General features: G+C 35.3%; 1 protein-coding gene across 2 annotated transcripts in view; it reads right to left on the bottom strand.

Annotated features, from left to right (window-relative positions):
* LOC150107481 (nucleolar transcription factor 1-A-like) overlaps positions 1–21235 on the bottom strand; it is a 554391-nt gene that overhangs the window by 424318 nt on the left and 108838 nt on the right. The window contains exon 4 of one of the 2 annotated variants that reach the window (XR_016548246.1): positions 11224–11779. The gene's annotated coding sequence lies outside the window, so the exon portion shown is untranslated. Of the gene's footprint in view, positions 1–10808; positions 11780–21235 lie in introns of those variants that run through there. The other variant, XR_016548245.1, reaches the window with a different exon arrangement.

The raw sequence follows: 21235 nt of genomic DNA on the forward strand, positions 1-21235 counted from the left end.
GAGTGGGTGAATGCCAAAGACAGAAGAGAGAAAAAATAAAGAGATAGAAGCTAGAACTAAACAAGATGAGAATTAGTAACGGACTTATTATGAATGTTTAACAAGGTGAGGCAATCAGTCACTAGTGTTATCTTTTTTTTTACTTTATTTCTTACTTCTAATCAGATCAATATTAAATATATATAAAATATTTATGTTAGCTCTGTGATTGATGTCACACAACTTACTTGGTGATGGTAATAATACACACACTTAGAATCCTATCTAGTACAGTTGGTATCGTGTTGGCCTCACATGCGCAACGTCCCCGGATCGAGTCCTGCCCAAGGCGTGTGAATCGTGATTTCCGACTGTTTACTGGGGAGGCTACTGCCATGTGTGGGAACACGGTGGGGAGTTGGGATGATCTCACTGACGCCCCATTGACACCAGAAGGTAAAGAGTGAACTAAAATATTTTAAGTTTTTTGCTTAAATAATCAGTATGGTGACTCGTATAGGTTTTTGCCTTCTTTTGAGAAGTATGTGCGCACCGCACTTCTCAAAAGAAGGCAAATTTTGCACACACTCACAACAAAAAAACAGAGGGAACATTGCTGGCCAATATATACATGCCAACTCATATCACCATCTATCGCAAAAATTTGGAGACACCCTTAAAAACAGAGCTATAACAATTTCTATAATTGTTATAGCTATAACAAGCTCTAATCAACAAGCTCTTAAACAAGAATTAAAGATTATTAGCAACACATTTATAAATAATGGCTATAACAAAAATACTATTAATAAAGTTCTTTATAAAACTTCATCAGAAAAGAATATAGATTACAGTAAAACCATAGCCATCCCATACATTAAAGGGTTATCAGAAAAAATCAATAGAATCCTATGCCATTATAATCTGAATGCTACTTTTAAACCACCTATAAAATTAAAAAACATATTCAGCTGCTCTAAGGATCGTCTCCTCCCATTGGCACATCCTGGAGTTTACTGCGTCTACTGCACCTGTAACTTACCTTATATTGGTGAAACTGGACGTACAATCCCTATACGTAAAAAAAGAACACAAAAGATACATTAAATATAACAATTTTGGTGAGCAGGCCTCTGAGATCATGCTCTCAACATACTACACCAAATTGATTGGAAACGTACCTGCTCTTTACATCATACAAAAACCTGGTATGAAAGAAAATTTAAAGAAGCCTGTGAAATTCTGATTAACCACCCTAATCTTAGCAATAATGGTGGCATAAGAATTCAAAGAATTTGGATGGCACATATTCAGCTTACTTAGTACATAGCATACTTTAGGACTTTAAGCAATTTTCAGCTTTTATTGGAAACTATTTCATACCCAATTGGTTGAAATTTATATGTATAAACAGTTTTTTTTATTTATTTTTTATTTTATATATATATAAACATGTTGCTCTCCAGCCCAATTTAATTTTGTAACCTAATAGATAATACGAGGAATCTAGCTTTGATGTAGTAAAGGTTTTTTTTTCACCAGAGGTCAGGCCAATAATTGTTATAACGGTTGGTCAGTAACTTTAGCAAACCATGTAGATTGTAGTGCAGCTTGTTTCTCTGTATATATGTGTATGGTCCAAATGATGACCTTGATATGAAGGTCAAAATGTCGAGTGTTCATTTTGGTTTTTATTAAACTGAAGTTTTGCTCTAACACGATAGTCGTCTCCATAATTTTCATAATGTATTCTGGTCACTGTGTAAGCATGAAAGAAAGGATTTAAACAGAATGTTAAGCTGCTCTTTCTTGGTTATGAAAAATTCAGTAGGATATGAAGCTGTGATTGAGATTCTAGCAAAGCATTGTCATAACGTGTCTGCAATTGCTTTGGATTCAGCAACTACACATTCGTTATGTTCTAAGATAGATAAATAGTGTGTTCTGTTCATTTTCTGGATTTTATCCTATATCACTTTTGCACTGGTTGCATGATTGATAGATGGTAAATTGGATCCACTTTTGTTTTTGACTCTGTCTAAAATAAAATGCTTTTGCCCAAGCATATTTAAAAGCTGGTTAGCTGAATGGTTAGTGTATCCACTCTCCAGCCAAGAGGTTGCATTTTCGAATTCTTGGTGTTTTTTTCACAGGAGCTCCTATCTACCTAGGAGCATTAATTCATTTGACTGTGGGGTTGAGAGGAACTCCTTCTTTGTGAATTTTTTGGTAAAACATAGAAATCAGGAAGGAGGCATCAATTTTTTTTGATAGTGTTCTTGTCCCAGATGATCACTTTGTTGACTAGACAATTCAGTCTACTCAAATGATTAGTTTGTTGATTTGGCTGTAATATGTATTGCCAAATTCCTGGTCTGTAAAGTGCTCATACAGACCACTTGCAATCACATAGAATTCTTGACAAAAACTTAAAAACCTATTCTTACAGCCCACTAACATCATGGTCAGTTTTGACATGCAGTCCTCATTTACTAGTATACCTCTTGCAGATGCTCTCCAGTTGTTATCACAGGAGTTTCTCCCAGACATAGTCAAACTGTTCAACTTTGTCATACACTTCAGGTTACTTCATCTGTTAAAACAAGTTCTACAAAAGAATTGAATTGACTTTTATGGGGTGGGGGATCCTCTTTTCTCTGCATTAGCAAATTTCTACTTGGAATATCTTGAAGATTTTAATCTCCTCAATACAACTGCAGCCCTCTTTTTGAGTATACTAGATGATGATGTGGATGATGTTTTTGCCATTTGGCTTGAATCTGAAGCATTATCTACTTATCTTCCTCACCAAAATTAACAGCCAGTACCTGTGCATCAACTTCACACTGGAAAAGAAAATGACAGATAATTAGCCTTTTTCAACATCCTCCTCTTCCTCTCCCCTGCCCCTCTGGAGTACTTACAACTTTGTTCATCACAAACCCACCTTTGCAGGCTGTTAGATACAACAAAATTCAACCCATCATCCATCTGAAAAAATGAGCATCATCAAATCCATATTTAAAGAACATATGTTGTCTGCTTCAATCATGAGGATCTCCAACTAGAACTCAATGCCATCTACAGCATCATGCTACAGAATGGCTTGAAGATTACGTGCATCTGTGACATTTACAATCTACTCCCTAGAAACTATGACCCTATAGTGAGTCCCTTTTCTATACATCACAGGAATCTCTGAACTGATTTCAAATATCCTTAAAAAATACAATGTAATCCCTACATTATTTCCTGTTAATTAAATCTCCTTCTGATTAACCTCTACAAAAGATAAATAGTCCACTGCTTCTTCCCCCCCTTCCCACCTGCTGTTTATCAGATTTGTGTGATTGTCTCTGTTTTTAGTTTGGACAAACAGGATGCTCTGTCAAAAAACAAATACAGGAACACCACTCTTATATCCCCTACAATATGCCTGAAAAATCTGGCCTGGAACAGTACAGGTCAGGCACTGACCATAATACCTTCTGATCCAATACAAGCCTATTACATCAGTATGTTTTAAGTGCGAGTGGTTGTTCAAAGAGAATGCAGAAGCACTTTTACACTGCCAAAACTTAAATCTGAATGACTATCTATCCAAGGTTGGTCGATTGGTAGAGCCTCTGCTACTAATAGCTCATGCAAAAAGTTAAGCAAGTTTGAGTGCAGTTAGTAGTTGGAAGGGGATCCATCGTTCGATGCTGTTGGTACACTCTCCCTCGATGAGTCTTTGGACTCTCTGGAAGTGTCACATAATAATAATAACAGAAATTTGGGAAATCTCATCCTGATAAGTGGCAAGAACCCCCCCCCCTTTTTTTTTTATCATCTGTTGTATGGTAGCACTCTAAGATGTGGTTCATATCTGTGAAAGAGAATGATAATCCATTGTTCCTGCTCCACCTTGTGAATTTGCTTGTGCACTTATGATAGCCTGTTACATTCGGGCCAAAATATCTACATTAATACCTTGCCAGCAAAGGTTGGTCGATTGGTAGAGCTCTGCTACTAATGGCACACAAAAAGTTAAGCAAGTTTGAGCGTGGTTAGTAGGTGGAAGGGGAACAATCGTTCGATGCTGTTGGCACACTCTCCCTCGATGAGTCTTTGGACTCCCTGGAGGTATCACATAATAATGGTATATGGAAATATGACTTCTCCATTACTTCCACCTTAGTATCACCACTTGTGTGTCTGGCTCCCACTGATGAGATCTCAATAAGGTTCGAAATCGGTCTGGATAGTGACGTGACCCTTCCCTTAATGCATAGCATTATACATGTCCACAAGGAGATGTGCTTTGCATTATGGAATACTCAGGCAAGTGATGAGAAGTTATACCACCTTTGCCACAAATTTCCCCAGGTCCTGAAAATACTTCAGGCACAAACTTTGTTTGCTTACACTTGGATAAAGGATTAAACCAAATATATAACTGATCTACATTAATAGATTATTATTATTAACATCTACATATTTCTAATAGTTGTTACTATGTCACAAGTGGCATTAAAAATAAAAACTCATAAAAGGATAGTTCTGTCCTTTCTATTAAGGATCAAGTTAGTCCGAAGGAAAACAAGAGGTTGCAGTAAAGGGAGAGCGGGTATCTAAGTTTGGTATGGAACCACAACTAGAAGGTGGTAAAAATATGGGAGAAGAAACTTTTGAATTGATTGGCGATATATCCAAAAGTCATCTGTATAAGTGAGGAGGAATAAATAGAGATAGAGGAAGATGGTGCTATTTTTCTTGTAGTGATAGGAACTGATTGTATGTGTTAAGGTAGAGATGCAGATAGGAGAAATAGCATAGCAGTTGTGATTATAATATTTTATAACTTCATGACTTCTAGGACTGAATATTTAGTAGGATATTGATATAGGCCTGGAAATGGAAAAGAATGACCAAGAAATGGGTACACATATTGGCTGAGCAAATAAGAGAAAGGCAATTCTTGTAAATTACTTAAATTATGAATATATAAAGTCAAATTAAGAAACAGTGTCTGCAAGCAAGGAAAATGAATTTCTGAGGGAGATCTACCTTATACAATATAATAAATTTAGTTTAATCCTTTATCCAAGTGTGAGCAAACAAAGTTTGCACCTCAAAGTATCTTCAGGACTGGGGTAAGGTGGTGCAACACTAGGGCGACTCCTTGCAAAGGTGGAGCAAGCTACCAACACTCCTATCTCAGTATCTCCCATAATGCAAAACACATCTCCTTGCAGATATGTCTAATGTTATGCATTATGGGAAGGGCCACTACCCAGACTAGTTTTGCCTTTATTGAGGTCTCTTCAGTGGGAGCCAGGCCCAAGTGGAGATACCAGCCAGAAGCGTTAGCAAGGTCATCTCTACCTATAGGAGTTGCCAAATGGTGTGCCACCTTTTAATAAATTACTCTGGATTTAGAGAAAGATGTTGAAAGTTTATTTTTCACTTGGTTAGAATATAATAAATTTAGTTAAGTTGCACCACCTTACCCCAGTCCTGAAGATACTTTCAGGTGCAAACTTCATAATCACCTGCCTTGTCCCAAGTATATAACTTATATGGAGCTATAACTAGGTATATATAATAGCTCCATAAAACTAGCCACCATCCAATTGTTTATCTCATAGTCTTTTTCACTATATTGGAGGAAGATGTGATACCTCATTCACAATAAGATCCTCTGATGCATGAACACATCCAAGATCTGATCTTCATATGCATTCTATTGCATACTGCATAAGGTAGGTTGAAAGTTTATTTTTTTTTTCACTTGGTTAGAATATAATAAATTTAGTTTAATCCTTTATCCAAGTGTGAGCAAACAAAGTTTGCGCCTGAAAGTATCTTCAGGACTGGGGTAAGGTGGTGCAACTTAACTAAATTTATTATATTCTAACCAAGTGAAAAATAAACTTTCAACATCTTTCTCTAAATCCAGAGTAATTTATTAAAAAGGTGGCACACCATTTGGCAGCTCCTATAGGTAGAGATGACCTTGCTAACGCTTCTGGCTGGTATCTCCACTTGGGCCTGGCTCCCACTGAAGAGACCTCAATAAAGGTTGAAACTAGTCTGGGTAGTGGCCCTTCCCATAATGCATAACATTAGACATATCTGCAAGGAGATGTGTTTTGCATTATGGGAGATACTGAGATAGCAGTGTTGGTAGCTTGCTCCACCTTTGCAATGAGTCGCCCTGGTGTTGCACCACCTTACCCCAGTCCTGAAGATACTTTCAGGCACAAACTTTGTTTGCTCACACTTGGATAAAGGATTAAACTAAATTTATTATATTCTAACCAAGTGAAAAAAAAAAATAAACTTTCAATCTACCTTATGCAGTATGCAATAGAATGCATATGAAGATCAGATCTTGGATGTGTTCATGCATCAGAGGATCTTATTGTGAATGAGGTATCAAATCTACCTCCAATATAGTGAAAAAGACTATGAGATAAACAATTGGATGGTGGCTAGTTTTATGGAGTTATTATATATACCTAGATATAGCTCCATATAAGTTATATACTTGGGACAAGGCAGGTGATTATGAAGAGAACTTAGGAGATAACACAGAACCGAATTTCTCATTCCAAATGACAGCATAGAATGAGTAATTAAGGGAATAGGAACTGGTTGGGCAGGCACACTAGCCAAGGAACATTTAACAGCAGTGATATTATCTCACTGTATTCAGAAGATTACAGCAAAGGTTGGTCGATTGGTAGAGTCTCTGCTACTAATGGCTCTTGCAAAAAGTTAAACAAGTTTGAGTGCAGTTAGTAGTTGGAAGGGTTTCAATCGTTCAATGCTGTTGGCACTCTCTCCCTCGATGAGTCTTTGGACTCTCTGGAGATGTCACATAATAATAATTACTTGACTGAATAGAGCACAAGGAAAATGGATAAATGGTGAGATCAAGCAAAACATTGCTTAAATGGAAGCAATAACAATGATAACTATAAAGAGTAAGCAAGGAATCCACTGTGCAGAATTTATGGAGACAAAAACACACACATACGATAAACAAAGGTAAGCTAAATCTAACTGCTTTGTTAATCGTTTATGTTAGCCTGCCCTCAAAAAAATAAATAAAATAAAAAATCAATACTTTTTTTTTTTTTTTTTTTTTACACATAATAAATATAACATAGATGATAAAAAAAAATTACAGTTCAACTACATCAGGTGCATCTTTTACAGTCCTGTTGGCTTATGGTTTTCTTTTGTTAGGTTCTACCATCATATTCTGGATCCTATATGGGTCTTCAGATTCTTGGAATTACTATTCCATCATTCTTGTTGAGATTAGGATGATGATCAGTATCTCATAAGCTTCCTAGAATTTTCTTGCATACCAGGTTTTGGTGAAATGTAGGGACTTAGTGCCTTTCCAGTTAATTCCGTGACATGTTTGGAGTATATATTGTCTGACATGCCTGTTTTATCATAGTGAAGGAATTTAATGTGGCGTTTGTGTTCATCTTTTCTTGTTGGAAATGTGCACCCTGTTTCCCCTATGTAGGGTAATTTGCAGGTGCACTGAATTTTGTAACCTGCCAGGTGAACAAAGAAAGAGGATCTTTGGATGAGCTGACTATACTTTTTAATTTTGCAGGAAGTTTGAAAGTTGCCATAATATTTTATTTCTGTAATGTTCTATTTTTTTTCCCCCAATATTCCCTAACATATGGTATGGCATTTTTGTAATCTCTTTTTCACCTTTCATGGCATTATGTTAGGGATCTTGTGAACTGTTTTTTTTTTGTTGTTGTAGCTATTTTTATGAAGGTTTTGGCTTATGATTTCATATTCCTTCTTCGGCACCTACTCATCGGAGTAAATTGTTAGGACTATGTTTGAGGATGCTGATGACCCCTAGTTTTTGTGTTGGATGGTGGTATGGATCTTTGTGTATGTATTGGCTTCTTTGTGTAGGTTTGCATCAAACTATCTGAAGGACAGATAGCCTTAGGATGATATGTGACATTAGTGTCTAGAAAAGGAAGTAAGTTATTGTTGTCAATATCAATGGTAAATTTGATACGTTTGTGTTGTTTGTTTTGGTGACATAGGAATGTATTTAATATCTGGTGGCTGTAGGGCCAGATGGCGAATATATCACCAGCAAGTCTTCCATATAAAAGTTAGTTATGGGGAGGGGGGGGGGGGAGTCCATGGCCATACCTTCTTTTTGTAGGTAGAAATTATTTTGATACATATACCCAAAACAAAGTATGTGGGCTGTGATATCGAGCAGAAATTTGTTCTGTATGAGAAGAATCGTGTCATTGATCGACATTCTTAAAAAGTGCAGTTACATCAAAGCTGACTAATAAATCTTCATTGTTGAATGTGATGTTTTTAAAATGTTGTGTATTTTTATGTAGGATGGGAAATGACATACCAACTACTTGAGTGTAGCCACTAGTTTCTTGGCTAAGTGAATAATTGGGGCTGTCGATCCCTTCAACTAGCAATCATAGTGGTGTGTTTACTTTGTGTAATTTTGGCAGGTCAAATTCTGGGAGCACGGGTGATAACAGCTTTTTAATTGTTTCCTCTGAAAAGTGATGATTGACTTGATTAGTTATGTTATTTTCTTTTTGATGCATTTTGTAGGATTGAAGTTAACCAATTGGTACATGTTGTGGTTGAATACCAATTGGTTCATTTCTTCCAGGTAAGCTGTCTGATCGATGTTTTAATGATCTGTATGTTATTATACTTATTATTCATAAAAAAGTATTTATTCATTGATTTTTTAACTTTTATTTATTTTTTTTTCACCAGAGGGCAGGCTAGCATAAACAATGAACAAAGCAGTTAGATTTAGCTTACTTTTGTTTAGTGTCATGTAGCTTGTGTCTTGTGCATATGTATGTTTTCCTGATGATTACCTCAATAAAGAGGCTGAAACATCAAGTGTTATTTTCTTAATTATAAGTAATTGCTCTAATATGTGTGTGTTTTGTTTCCATAAATTCAACACAATGAATGCTGACCACCGTGTAACCTTGAAAGAAAGAAGAGTGAGTAAGTAAGGAATGTTACGTAGTTGATAAGAAAAGTAAAATATGAGCAGTACTTAGTCAATCAGCTCTAAAAAAATCCCAGAATGATATTAGCAATGGTAGACAGGTAACCACTGTGAAAAATAGACTTGAAGTATTTAATGTATTTATAATGCAGTTCATCAAAGAAGCATGATGGTGAGTGTGATATTGATCAAGAGGTATTACAAACAAACAAAAAAGGTGCTTGGATATGAAGATAGACAACTGAGAGAATGCCATTTACAGAACATAGTGGATAGGAGAAGGGAGTGGAATCAAGGAATATAAGTTGCGAAGAGTTGATTAACAGATTTGAGGAAGAGATTTTTCACAGAACAGAGTGAGACAAGAGTAGAAGACAAGGACATCCTTGACAACTGTCTAAGGTGAATGTTAGCAGTAGATTCAGACCGAGAGTGGCTGGTGAGAGGAATGCATTGTCTGATAAACAATAAACAAGTTTTTAACATGCAGTAAGGCCCTCTCATGACAAGTCTTTGATGCTCTAAGGGTCTAATGTTTAATAATAATATCTTTCCCCTACCTCCATAAGAACACTCAACCTCCTATGATAGGATATATCGTATAATTGTTATATTGTTGAATAAGATAATTCTTAAGTCTGTATTAACACAGTAAAAAGATACAATAATAAGAGAGCTGAAATGCAGGAACCATAGCTACAATTATTTTAGCTGCAAAATTTTACTCAAAAACAAAGAGTACCTATCATTCTGGCAAATGTATTATCATCATGGATAACCTTCCTCCCACAGAATCACAGGAATGATCTATGGGACAAAAATGCTCATAGATCTGGTTTGGGAGGGGCAAATGAGAAATACTCTGATGTGAAAAGTTTTTTTTTTTTAACATTTCTTTTAATTGGTATATAAAAACAGATTGAAAACACCGGTCTCTGGATACAACTGGAATAACTTGTAAGTTTTTTCGCTTGGTTACAATGTAAATTATATTTTTGTTTAATCCTCCACTCAGGTACAAGTAAACAAAGTTTGCATGTTAAGTATCCTAGGCCACTTGTATATGAAAGCTATTGACTTTGCATTAGTTTCTCTCATTATTACATAATGCAACAACACTATGGGAAGGACCACTACCCAGACCTTTTAACCTTTACTGAGGTCCTGTCAATGGGAGCCAGGTCCAAGAAGATGAAATGGTTGAATCAATACAGAAGTCATATATTTTCCATACACAAGTAAGTAAAAAGGTGATCACCCTAATACTGAAATACTCTGGTGATAAAAGATAGTTGTTGAAAGTTTTTTTTTGCTTCAAAACTGGTCTGGGTAGTGGCCCTTCCCATAATGTTGATACATTATGTAATACTGAGGCAAATGATGTGAAGTAGTAGCTTCCATATACGTAGCTTAGTCATGATGATACTTCATGTGTAAACCTCTGTTTGCTTACACTTGAGTAAAGGATTAAATGAGAATATGATTTCCTTTGTAGCCAACTGAAAAAAAAAAAATAATAATAATAATACACCTTTTTACTATTTGTATATGAGAAAATGCTTGCACATCTGCAATTGCTTACATTTCTGATATGCTTGACGTTGATATACTAACACCTCTGCATCAATTCAACCATAGTATCTTCCTTGGGCCTGCTTCCACTGACAAGACATCAATAAAGGTTAAAAATCGGTATGGGTAGTGCCCTCTTCTCAGAATGTTTTGTATTATGTGATACTGAGGCAACTGATGCAAAGTAAATAACTTCCATATACAAGTAGCCTAGTTATCAAGTTACTTACAAACCTTTATTTTTTGCTTACACTTGGGTAAAGCATTAAACAAGAATGTAATTTCTTGTCAAACAAAATTACTTAAATAAATTTTATATACATATATTAGAGGATAAGGTGTATTTAATCTTCTATTTTTTTATTTAGTTATTAGGCTTCTAAATACTTATGTGGAGCTGAATTCAGACTACAGGCATGTTGTCTAATGATTCTTGAAAACTTCATGGATACTTGAGTGAGTAGGTTATGTATGATGATTTCAGGTTAGTTTTTTTTTTTCCCAAAAGTCTCACAATACTTATACTTGTTAACAGTTTAGTTATTTTTGATGTATTAATAAAAAAAAAAAAAAACATCAAAATAATGCCTTTGCTATCCCAAAAAAAATAATCACTAAGAGTTTCATACCTCCCTTAGAAAGCTTTTTTTTTGTTGTTATTTATACAAGATTTTCATTTCCATTCTTGAAACAAGCTCTTACATTTTGGCTCACCATGAGAGACTAGTCTTGTCACTAGTAATGACACATCATTTCAAAAATGAGAAGAGTTCTCCCTGCAGTAGGCTTTTTAAAAGATCTAAGAAAACATTGAATGTGTTTATCTCCTTTGCAAATAGCCATGGTAATTTAGCTTTTTGGCATTATACATAGAATATCAAGCTTTAGAGTTCCTTGGTAGTCACATGACATTGTTGAGGTTTCCATTCATCCAGATTTTCATGTTGTGTTCTGATAGGTTGCCTGATATAGACAGATCTCCTAAAGTATATTCTCCTTTTTTTTTTTTTTTTTCCCATCTTCAAGCATTGCTGATATCAACTGTTTTTCTACACCATATACTGTGAATGGTTTTTGATGAAGTGCTTTTCTTCTCCTGAAATGAAGAACTCAATGACTATCAGTCAGTCACTGCATGTGGTCAACACTTGACCTGGCTACTTTTTTTTAACATTTGATAACAACCTGCAACAAAACAAAATCCAAATTTAATATTTGTTTTATAGAAAACAATGTTAAAATATTTAAGCAAAAAAAAATGCGATTCTAACACATTTATTATTTTATATTACTGTGAATGAGGTAGAGTGATGCATGTCTTTTTATTTTATAAAACAGGTTACTTGCCTGAAAAGTAACTTCTCTGCTGTATTCAATTGCTTCACATAACTTTTATTTCTGCTTGTTAATTTGTTCTGTAATTTAAAACAAACAAACAAACAAAAAAAAAAAAAACATGTAGGCTTCTTTTTTATGATTTAACCAAAAATTGATAGTGTTCTGCTCTGATTTCTTTCTACCTTGCAGATTTATATTCATTTATTATAAGACTTTCAAAAGGGTTATACTTAAGCAGCATTTAGTATATGGTGCATTATATTATGATACTTTGTGCAGAGGATGAACAGTGGCATTGTGTATGTGTGGAGTGGAGTACCCTCCTATGATGAGCCCTTGGATTTTTTTAGAGATGTCATTTAATAACTATTATTATTATGACATGTGAACTTCTGTTGTGTCCAAAGACTCCTCAGGAGATCCACCATCATCCATCTATTTCTTATCTGTCGAAGAAAGGTTGAGTCTCCTGATTAGAGACTTTAGGCAATTTAATGCAGCCGGCTTGCTATTCCTCTGCTGCATCCCTCTAGGCAGTTAAGCATTTTATATCTATATATAAGTGCGTGCACGTACGTGTGTGTGTGTGTGTGTGTGTGTGTGTGTGTGTGTGTGTGTGTGTGTGTGTGTGTGTGTGTGTGTGTGTGTGTGTGTGTGTGTACAAGGTCAATCTGAAGGACAAAAAAACTGAGTTTCTTGTAGAAAAACCTTCTACTTCTGTATTAGACCAGCTAACTTCACATTAGATTAAATAGATTAAAAACACCTCATAAAGGTTCTTCATGTCAGAAACAGGATTTGAACCCAGGTCTTTTCAACCAAAGCTTATCTATACCAACTGAGCTACAGATGCTGTAGGAGGTCTACACTAACCATTATTCACACAATGTCTGTCATATACCCCTCTTTAAACTCATGATTGGCTCTGATACATTAATTTTAGGATGCAGAAAGGCAAAATGGCAATTGTTTTGGCAGAACTAAATTATTTGAAGGGAGGCAAATATTATTATGATGATGATTCAGGCCTCCATAGTCAAAAGACTCACCATGAGAGGCCCTTCCTAGTAAACACAAAGTCTATCATACCACTCCATTAACTCATTGACAGTTTGTGCTCTCACCAATCTATCAGGCAATACATTCCACAGTTCAACTGTCCTCCATGCAGAGAAATCACTCCTCACCAGTTTTGCTCACAGCTTCCTTTCATAACTTCCAGTAATGGTTCCCCCCCTTGTCCTCGTTCCTTTCCCCTGTTCCACCAAGTGAAAGAACTCCCCAAATATTATTAAAGAGGACATAAAAGAGTTATTGGAAGTAACAAAAGAGAAGACAGAAAGTCAAGATATTAAGTCTACTGCATGATATCAATGAGGATGGGATCCCAAGTATTGAGGAAATAGGAAGAAAATAAGACATCCAAGAGAGAATGAGATAGAAACTATACATGTGGCAACTTGGAATGTAAGAACAATGTTGAGAGCTGGTAAATTAGAGAACTTGAAGAAAGAAATGGGGAGGAATAAATTGGATGTGGTTGGTCTAAATGAAGTGAGATGGGAAGATATAAGTGATTTTGAAAGTGATGGTTATAGAATTATATATTCCTGTAGAACACAGGAGAATAATGGAGTAGCATTTGTGTTGAATGAAAACATTAAAAATTCAGTAGAAAAAAGAATATATAAAAGTGACAGGGTGATTATGATTAAACTGAAAGCAAAGCTTGTGGACATAATGATTATACACATATATATGCCCACAAGTGACCATGATGAAAATGAAGTAGAAGAGATGTATAATCAAATAGAAGAAGACAGAACTAAAAGGTGAACTATCTGGATGGGAGACTGGAATGCAGTGGTAGGTGAAAAGGTAGAGAAGGGAATAACAGAAAAATATGGCCTTGGAAAAAGGAATGAGAGTGGTGAAAGACTTATAGAGTTTTGTAAAAGACACAAACTAATCATTGGTAATACTTGGTTTAAACTTCCAAAGAGAAGATATACATGGAAAATGCCAGGAGATATCGCAAGATACCAGATTGATTATATGTTAATACAAAACAGGTACATAAACAGTGTAAAAAGGATATCAACATATCCAGGAGCTCATATTGACTCAGACCATAATTTGCTTTTTATGAAATTAAGAATATGATTTAAGAAAATAAACAAAGGTAAAAGCAAGAAAAGGTGGAACCTAGAAAAACTCGAAGGAGATGCAGGTAAGAAATTCAGGGAACTGGAGAATAAAATAAGAAACAAAGAGGATATATCGGAAGAAACTATTGATGTTAACGCAAAATGGAATCAACTCAAATACTTGATATATGAAACAGCTGCTGAAGAGATAGGTTTTGTGGGAGGGAAAAGAATTAAGAAGCCATGGATTACAAATGAAATGATAAGAAAAATGGAGGAAAGAAGAAGATGGAAAAATGTAAACACTGAAGAGGGAAGAAGAAAATACAAAGTATTAAATAATGAACTGAGAAGAGAAACTGATAAAGCAAGAAAGGAATGGTTAAAAGCAGAATGTAAAGAAATTGAAGAAATGGATAAAAGGAGGCAATATGATAAAATGTTTGAAAAAGCATAAGAAATCTGCCATTAAAAGATAAGCAAGGAAAAGTGATTTATGATATTGAAATACAAGGTGAAAGATGAGAGGAATACATCGAAGAACTTTATGCAAAAAATGAAAGACCAACAAAAATTGAATTGGAAGAGCAAAATGAAATCTCAACAGAAGAAAGAGGTCCTGAAATACTAAAGAGAGAAGTAGAAACAGCAATTAAGGAATTAAAAAGTGGAAAGATGGAAGGAGATTTCACTAATACCTAGTGAAATCCTAAAACAACTGGAGGACAAAGGTATAACAGAAACATGGAAACTCTGCAACCTAAGTTACAAAAAAGGAGTATGGCCTAAAGATTTCACAGAGAGTATTCTTATACCAATTAAAAAGAAAAACAATCCTGCTAAGTGCAGTGACTACAGAACTATAAGCATACTCTCGCATGCCTCCAAAGTACTGCTAAGAATATTAAATCAACAATTGTAAAATAGAGTGGAGTATTTTCTTGGGGATGATCAATTTGGATGTAGAAAAGACAGAGGAACTAGAGATGCAATTGGAGTAATGAGGACCATATGCGAAAGGAATATAGAAGTAAATAAAGAAGTTTATATGTTTCGTCGACCTTGAAAAAGCATTTAACATGGTGAAATGGGAAATACTGATGGAAATGTTATGCAAAATAGGGTTAGATTGGAGAGACCAAAGGTTAATAGCTGAATTATATATGAACCAGACGGCCATAATAAAGACAAAAGTAGGAAATACTAAAAAATGTGTGATTGGCAGAGGTGTAAGACAGGGATTTGATGATGAAAAAAGAGGAATCACTATTGGAGGAAGAACAATACAAATTATTAGATTTGCAGATGATCAAGCAATATTAGCTAATACTAAAGATGAACTACAGCACCTAATGCAAAAATTTGAAAGTATATGCAAGAAATAAGTAAGTGCCTTAGACGATAGAAATATAAGATCTGGTAATGTTGGAGTCTTGACAAGTAACAGACTGATTTGGAGGAAAATTGTCGATAGGAAGTTAGTAATGATGTAAATTTTTCATGTAGTACTATCATATCCTGTACACCCCTTGAGGGTACATGACAGGAATTTGATGATGATGATGATGATGATACAAGAAATATGGAATGAAATTAACACAAAGAAAACAAAAGTGATGAGAGTTTGGTAGTATAATACAAGAAAATGGAAAATGTGACATGGAAATAAAAGAAAGAATTAACAAAGGAAAATATGCATTTTATAGCAAGAAAAATTTGTTTATTAATAAAATGAATAAAAATCTAAATAAAAAAAAAGCTTATTAAGTGTTATATTTGGAGTATGACCTTATATGGGTCAGAAACATGAACAACTGGGAAGAAAGAAGCTAAAATGTTGGAGGCATTTGAAATGTGGTTATGGAGAAAATAAAGTGGACTGAAAAAATCACCAATGAAGAAGTATTATAGAGTTGAAGAAGAAAGGAATTTACTAAAGACCATAAGAAGAAGAAAGCATAAATAGATAGGACATGTATTAAGAGGAGACAGCCTACTGAAAAGAATGATAGAAGGGAAAATTGAAGGAAAGCGACCAAGAGGAAGGAGACGACTAATGATGCTTGATGATATAATGGGCACAAGAAGATATCCAGAAATGAAGGAGGAAGCAAGAGACAGAGGAAATTGGAGGAAGAGAATCTGCTGAGTAATACCATTGGACCTATCAAGAGACAGAACACTAATGATGATGGCATGACATAGCACAGGCCAGAAGGATGACCAGTATGATAAGAAAGGCAAAATCAGAATACAAGAGGAAATTAGCTACACGTGGTAAATTTAGTATGTGCAAATAAAAGGAAGAATAATTATGTGAGATGATTTTGATGAATGCTGACAGTCAGGAGAGAACTGAAGCAGACAAAATAGTTGAATTGCTCAGTGATTACTTTGCAATGGTGTATTGTTCTGGTGGAGATATTACAGTAAGAATGGCAGGGGCTGATGTAGAAATATGAGGTCTAGCAGAAAAGTAATGAGATTTTTTTTTAATTGTGACAACTGGCAGCACTGTTGAACCAACAATGCTGTAGTAGGCTAGAGTGATTCTCACTCTTCCCATCAGTACCAGTTTCTCATTGGTTGGTTAAACACCTATAAATTAAAGAAACCAAGAAATTATATACTTGGTTTAATCCTTTATCCAAGTGTAAGCAAACAGGTTTGTGCCTGAGCTATTTTCAGGACCAAGGCAACTCGTATAAAGAAGCTAATGACTTTGCATCACTTGCCTTAGTATGCCATAATGCAAAGCACATCTCCTTGTGGACATGTATAATGCTATGCATTATGAGAGGGTCACTACTCAGACTGGTTTCGACCTTTATTGAGGTATCATCGGTGGGAGCCAGACCCAAAGGTGATACTACAGTTTAAGTAAAGGTTAAACACTTGTCAGGTTATTGTATTTTTAGTAAGTGTATGTCTGATGTGTTCATCAATAAAATGGAGAAGCAAAATCTTGAACAATGTTGCGCGATTAAATTCTTTGTTAAACTGAACAACAATGCTACTAAAACATTTGATAAAATTTAGTGGGTGTGTGGTAGTGATCATGTGCTCAAGTGTTTATGACACAAAATGTTTTTGGTTGGGAGAGAAAGCATGGAAGAGGAGCAATGTGCAGTGCAGCCTGTTTTTGCATGCTTTTTAACTTTGTATCCAAACTGATAACATCATCTCTCTTTTTATGTGCCAGCATATCCTCATTTTTGTGACTTTTCTTCACAAGTCTTATTGACATGTTTATTAAGGGTGAAAATTAAACCTATAATAAATTATGTGTGGAAACAATAGCATCAGAAGTGTACTGAACTGATGTTTATGTATCTCTGTTTTCAAACCTTGAAATCAGTAACAAATTTTGAACTAATAAATATGAGGTGATGTGCTGTTTCTTACAACACAAATGGTGTGCACAGACAGTGGTGAAACGTATATACTGTGGTGGGAAGAAAAAAGAAAAAAGAAAAAAAAACGTAAAAGCAAATCCATATAAATCAGGGGTTACCTGTATTAGCAAAGGCTAGAGAAAAGTCAGTCCCAAAAAAAGAGAGAATCGATTTTGTGTGAAAATCTAGATATTATCAAAGTTGAGGTGAAGTAAAGTGTGATTTTTTTGCATTAATTAAGACACAATTGTGCTTTGGTAACTCTGAAACCAAACAAGGTTTTCCTCACACTGAAATATAGCAAGGATATCAGTGAATGGTGGTTAATTAAGTCCATTTCTGTTTAATATTGTGATGGAGGTGGTGACGGAGGAGGTGAGAGAAGATGCAGCTTGGACAATGTTGTATGCAGATGACATCTTGCTGTGTGCAGATTCAAGAGAAGAAGCGGGAACTAAACTGGAAAGATGGAGAAAAGTACTGGAAGAGAGGTATGAGACTGAGCAGAAGTAAGACAGACTATATGTGTTGCACAGTGGGCGGTGGCCAGGAGACAGATCTGGAGCTGGAAGGAAATGTCATCAGGAAGTTCAACAGTAGAAGAAGATGGAGGGGCTGAGAAGGAAGTGGGATGCAGGATACAAGCGGGTTGGAGGAACTGGAGGGGATGGTGAAGTGTTATGCGATAAGAGGGTGCCGATCAATCTGAAAGGCAAAATCTATAGGACAGTAGTGAGGTGAGCTATGACGTATGCTATGGAAACTGTGGTCCTGAGGAAAAATAACATCAGCAGGATGGAAGTAGCAGAGATGAGAATGCTTAGGTGGATGTGCAGTGTGACCAGAAAGGATTGTCTAAGAAATGACTATGTGAGGGGAACAGTGAAAGTTACGAACTTAGGAGCAAAGATACAGGAGGCAAGGTTTAGATGGTTTGGTCATGTGATGAGGAAGGAGGATAAATATGTGGGAAGAAGGGTCATGCAAATTGATATGCAAGGAAGGAGGAAGCGTGGGTGGCCAAAGAAGAGATGGAGGGAGCTGGTAGAAGAAGACTTGAGGATGAAGAACTTGGATGTGGTGACAGCCCAAGACAGGAGGATGTGGAGGAGACTCATCATCAACAGTGACCCCACTTAAGTGGGAGAAGCTGCAGAAGAAGAAGATCAGTGAATGGTGGTTATCGAGAATCATATAGCTTAGGATATTTGAGCATTACAAGGTTCGTTAAATGAAAAAGAATGGAGTATATTTTCATATAAAATTATGAATAGGATTTGAGGTTAGGAAGAGAAGATCATTTGTGAATAGGAGAAAGAATGTGGGAAAAGGTTCAGAGCCCTGGGATACTATAGCAAGTGAGATGCAATTACAAGATCTTACCCAAACATCTTTATGTGTCTCCCACCCATGAAAGATTGTAATCCTATAACACATTAGTACTATGAATGGACTTTTAAAGGTTAGATAATCTGAAAATTCAGGTAGCTCTAGAGACCAAATGTGGAACTTTTTTAAGCCACTTCAGATCTCCAGCAAGCAAGATGGTGGTCTCATACCACACAATGAAATTCATCTAATACTTTTAAGACATTTTCACAAATGCCAATGCCTTCAATGAGATTCAAATCGATGGCATGTGTTTGATGAGGAAGAAGTGCTATCAGCTCAACTAACAGGCTGGCAAATATGCATTAGCCTCATAATGAATGAATAGTTAATAAGAAACTGATATGATTTATTTAGACATTAAATCTCCTCTCTAAGGAAAGTTATATATAACAAGTTGTTATATATAACTTTAATTCAACTTAAATAGCCATATACCATTCTAGCAGATCTTAATACAGTAATCTACCTTTCTTTTAGGCTTACACGGTGATCAGAATACATTTTGGAAAATTATGGAGACAACTACTGTGTTTGAGTAAAACTTTAGTTTAACATAAACCAAAATCAACACTCAAACACTGAAACCAAAATCAACACTGAGTGTTGATTTTGGTTTATATTAAACTAAAGTTTTACTCAAATAATTTTCCAAATTGCACAGTAATCTACCATTTATCCAACTACAATGGGAAGGCAATTTTCCTTTCTGACAATTGAAGGGTCAGTAAGTGAAGTATAATTACATGATGCTCTAACCCAGGGGTTCCCAACCCTATACCCGCGGGCACCACGGCGCCCGTCGACCAATTTGTGTGTGTGTCCGCCGCTGTTCAACCGTGTGCCGTATAGTTTGAAATAATCATGCAACGATTCATGGCATGCTATAAGACGCATGCGTTAATGACACATGACGAGTATTAAACGCATACAATGTAAAGTAGACACGCATTCGAAGTTGTTCATTCCAGTTTAAGAACTGGAATATCATCATATTCTCCTAATTATGAAGCACTGGCCAATGAAATGCAATGCCAAAGATCACACTAACTTACATATATATATTTAAATTTTTATATAATGTAAACTTTTAAGTAATAAAACATTTGATTATAATGTAAACTTTGTATGTATTCATTTAACAAAAGAATTCAAAAAATTTGCTTGAAAAAATAGATGGTGCCTGTTGCCCTACTGGTATTTTAGAACGTGCTCTAGGAAACAAAAAGGTTGGGAAACCTGCTCTAACCTAAAGTCAGTTAATAAGCAGAATAATATAAGCACATAAACACAAGAAAAATATTTAATTAACCAAATATTTCAGTCTGGAAATAGCAGACCATCTTCAGTGGCACTACAAGAACAGTTTTAAAAAAAATACAAGGTGGAATACTAACAATAGATCATTTAAAAACAGAAAAAGCTGCGTGATGTTATATCACTAAGTATTAAAGGAAATATTTTTAAGCAGAGACATGATTGAAATAAATATATTAATTAATAATATTAAATAACATAAAATTAATATTATTTAATATTATTAATTAATATCTTTATTTCAATCATGTCTCTGCGTAAAAATATTTCCTTTAATACTTAGTGATATAACATCACATGGCTTTTTCTGTTTTTAAATGATCTATTGTTAGCATTCCACCTTGTATTTTTTTTAAAAACTGTTCTTGTAGTGCCACTGAAGATGGTGTGCTATTTCCAGACCGAAATATTTGGTTAATTAAATATCTTTCTTGTGTTTACGTGCTTATATTATTCAGTCTTTATGTCACAAGTATCCTTAAAACATCAGTTAATAAGCAGTGTTGTTTTGAAGGTCATATAAATAGTATATTACTGTATTTATTATTAAAATATTCACTGGCCAATTTTAATTCATCTTAAGATGCACTGTTCTAATGGATCTTAATATTTATTAATAAAATATTAAACTGCTGATTGTGTTTATAATGAAATATGTGTTATTTATAGATTTCATTATAAACACAATCAGTAGTTTTTTCCCTTCCCAGATTCTTGTCGAGAGGCCTACAGTGGCCAGCTGCCTTGGCCTTCATATCAAGGACTTCAGTTTCTGTTTACCCTCTCTTCTCATCTTACATGCGATACAGGAGACATCCCTCAAAGACATGTCAGTCACAGCATAGGAATCCAGATGCTCCTCCCCCCCCACCCCCATTCCAGGATAATCCTGGTAGTAAAATAGTACTAGTCAGGCTAGCTGCTGGGTAGTATATGGGCAGATTGTTTCTGGAAGGGATCCAAATGAGATGATATACAGGTTGAACAGTTAGGACTATGTGTGGATAGGAGACTAAATTTCTCCTGTGTAGACTGTATGTTTATAAGTCATTAGC

Source organism: Typopeltis vanoorti, chromosome 4 (assembly GCF_054136105.1).
Source record: "Typopeltis vanoorti isolate ZY-2024b chromosome 4, IOZ_Tvanoo_1.0, whole genome shotgun sequence".
NCBI classification, from domain to species: domain Eukaryota; kingdom Metazoa; phylum Arthropoda; class Arachnida; order Uropygi; family Thelyphonidae; genus Typopeltis; species Typopeltis vanoorti.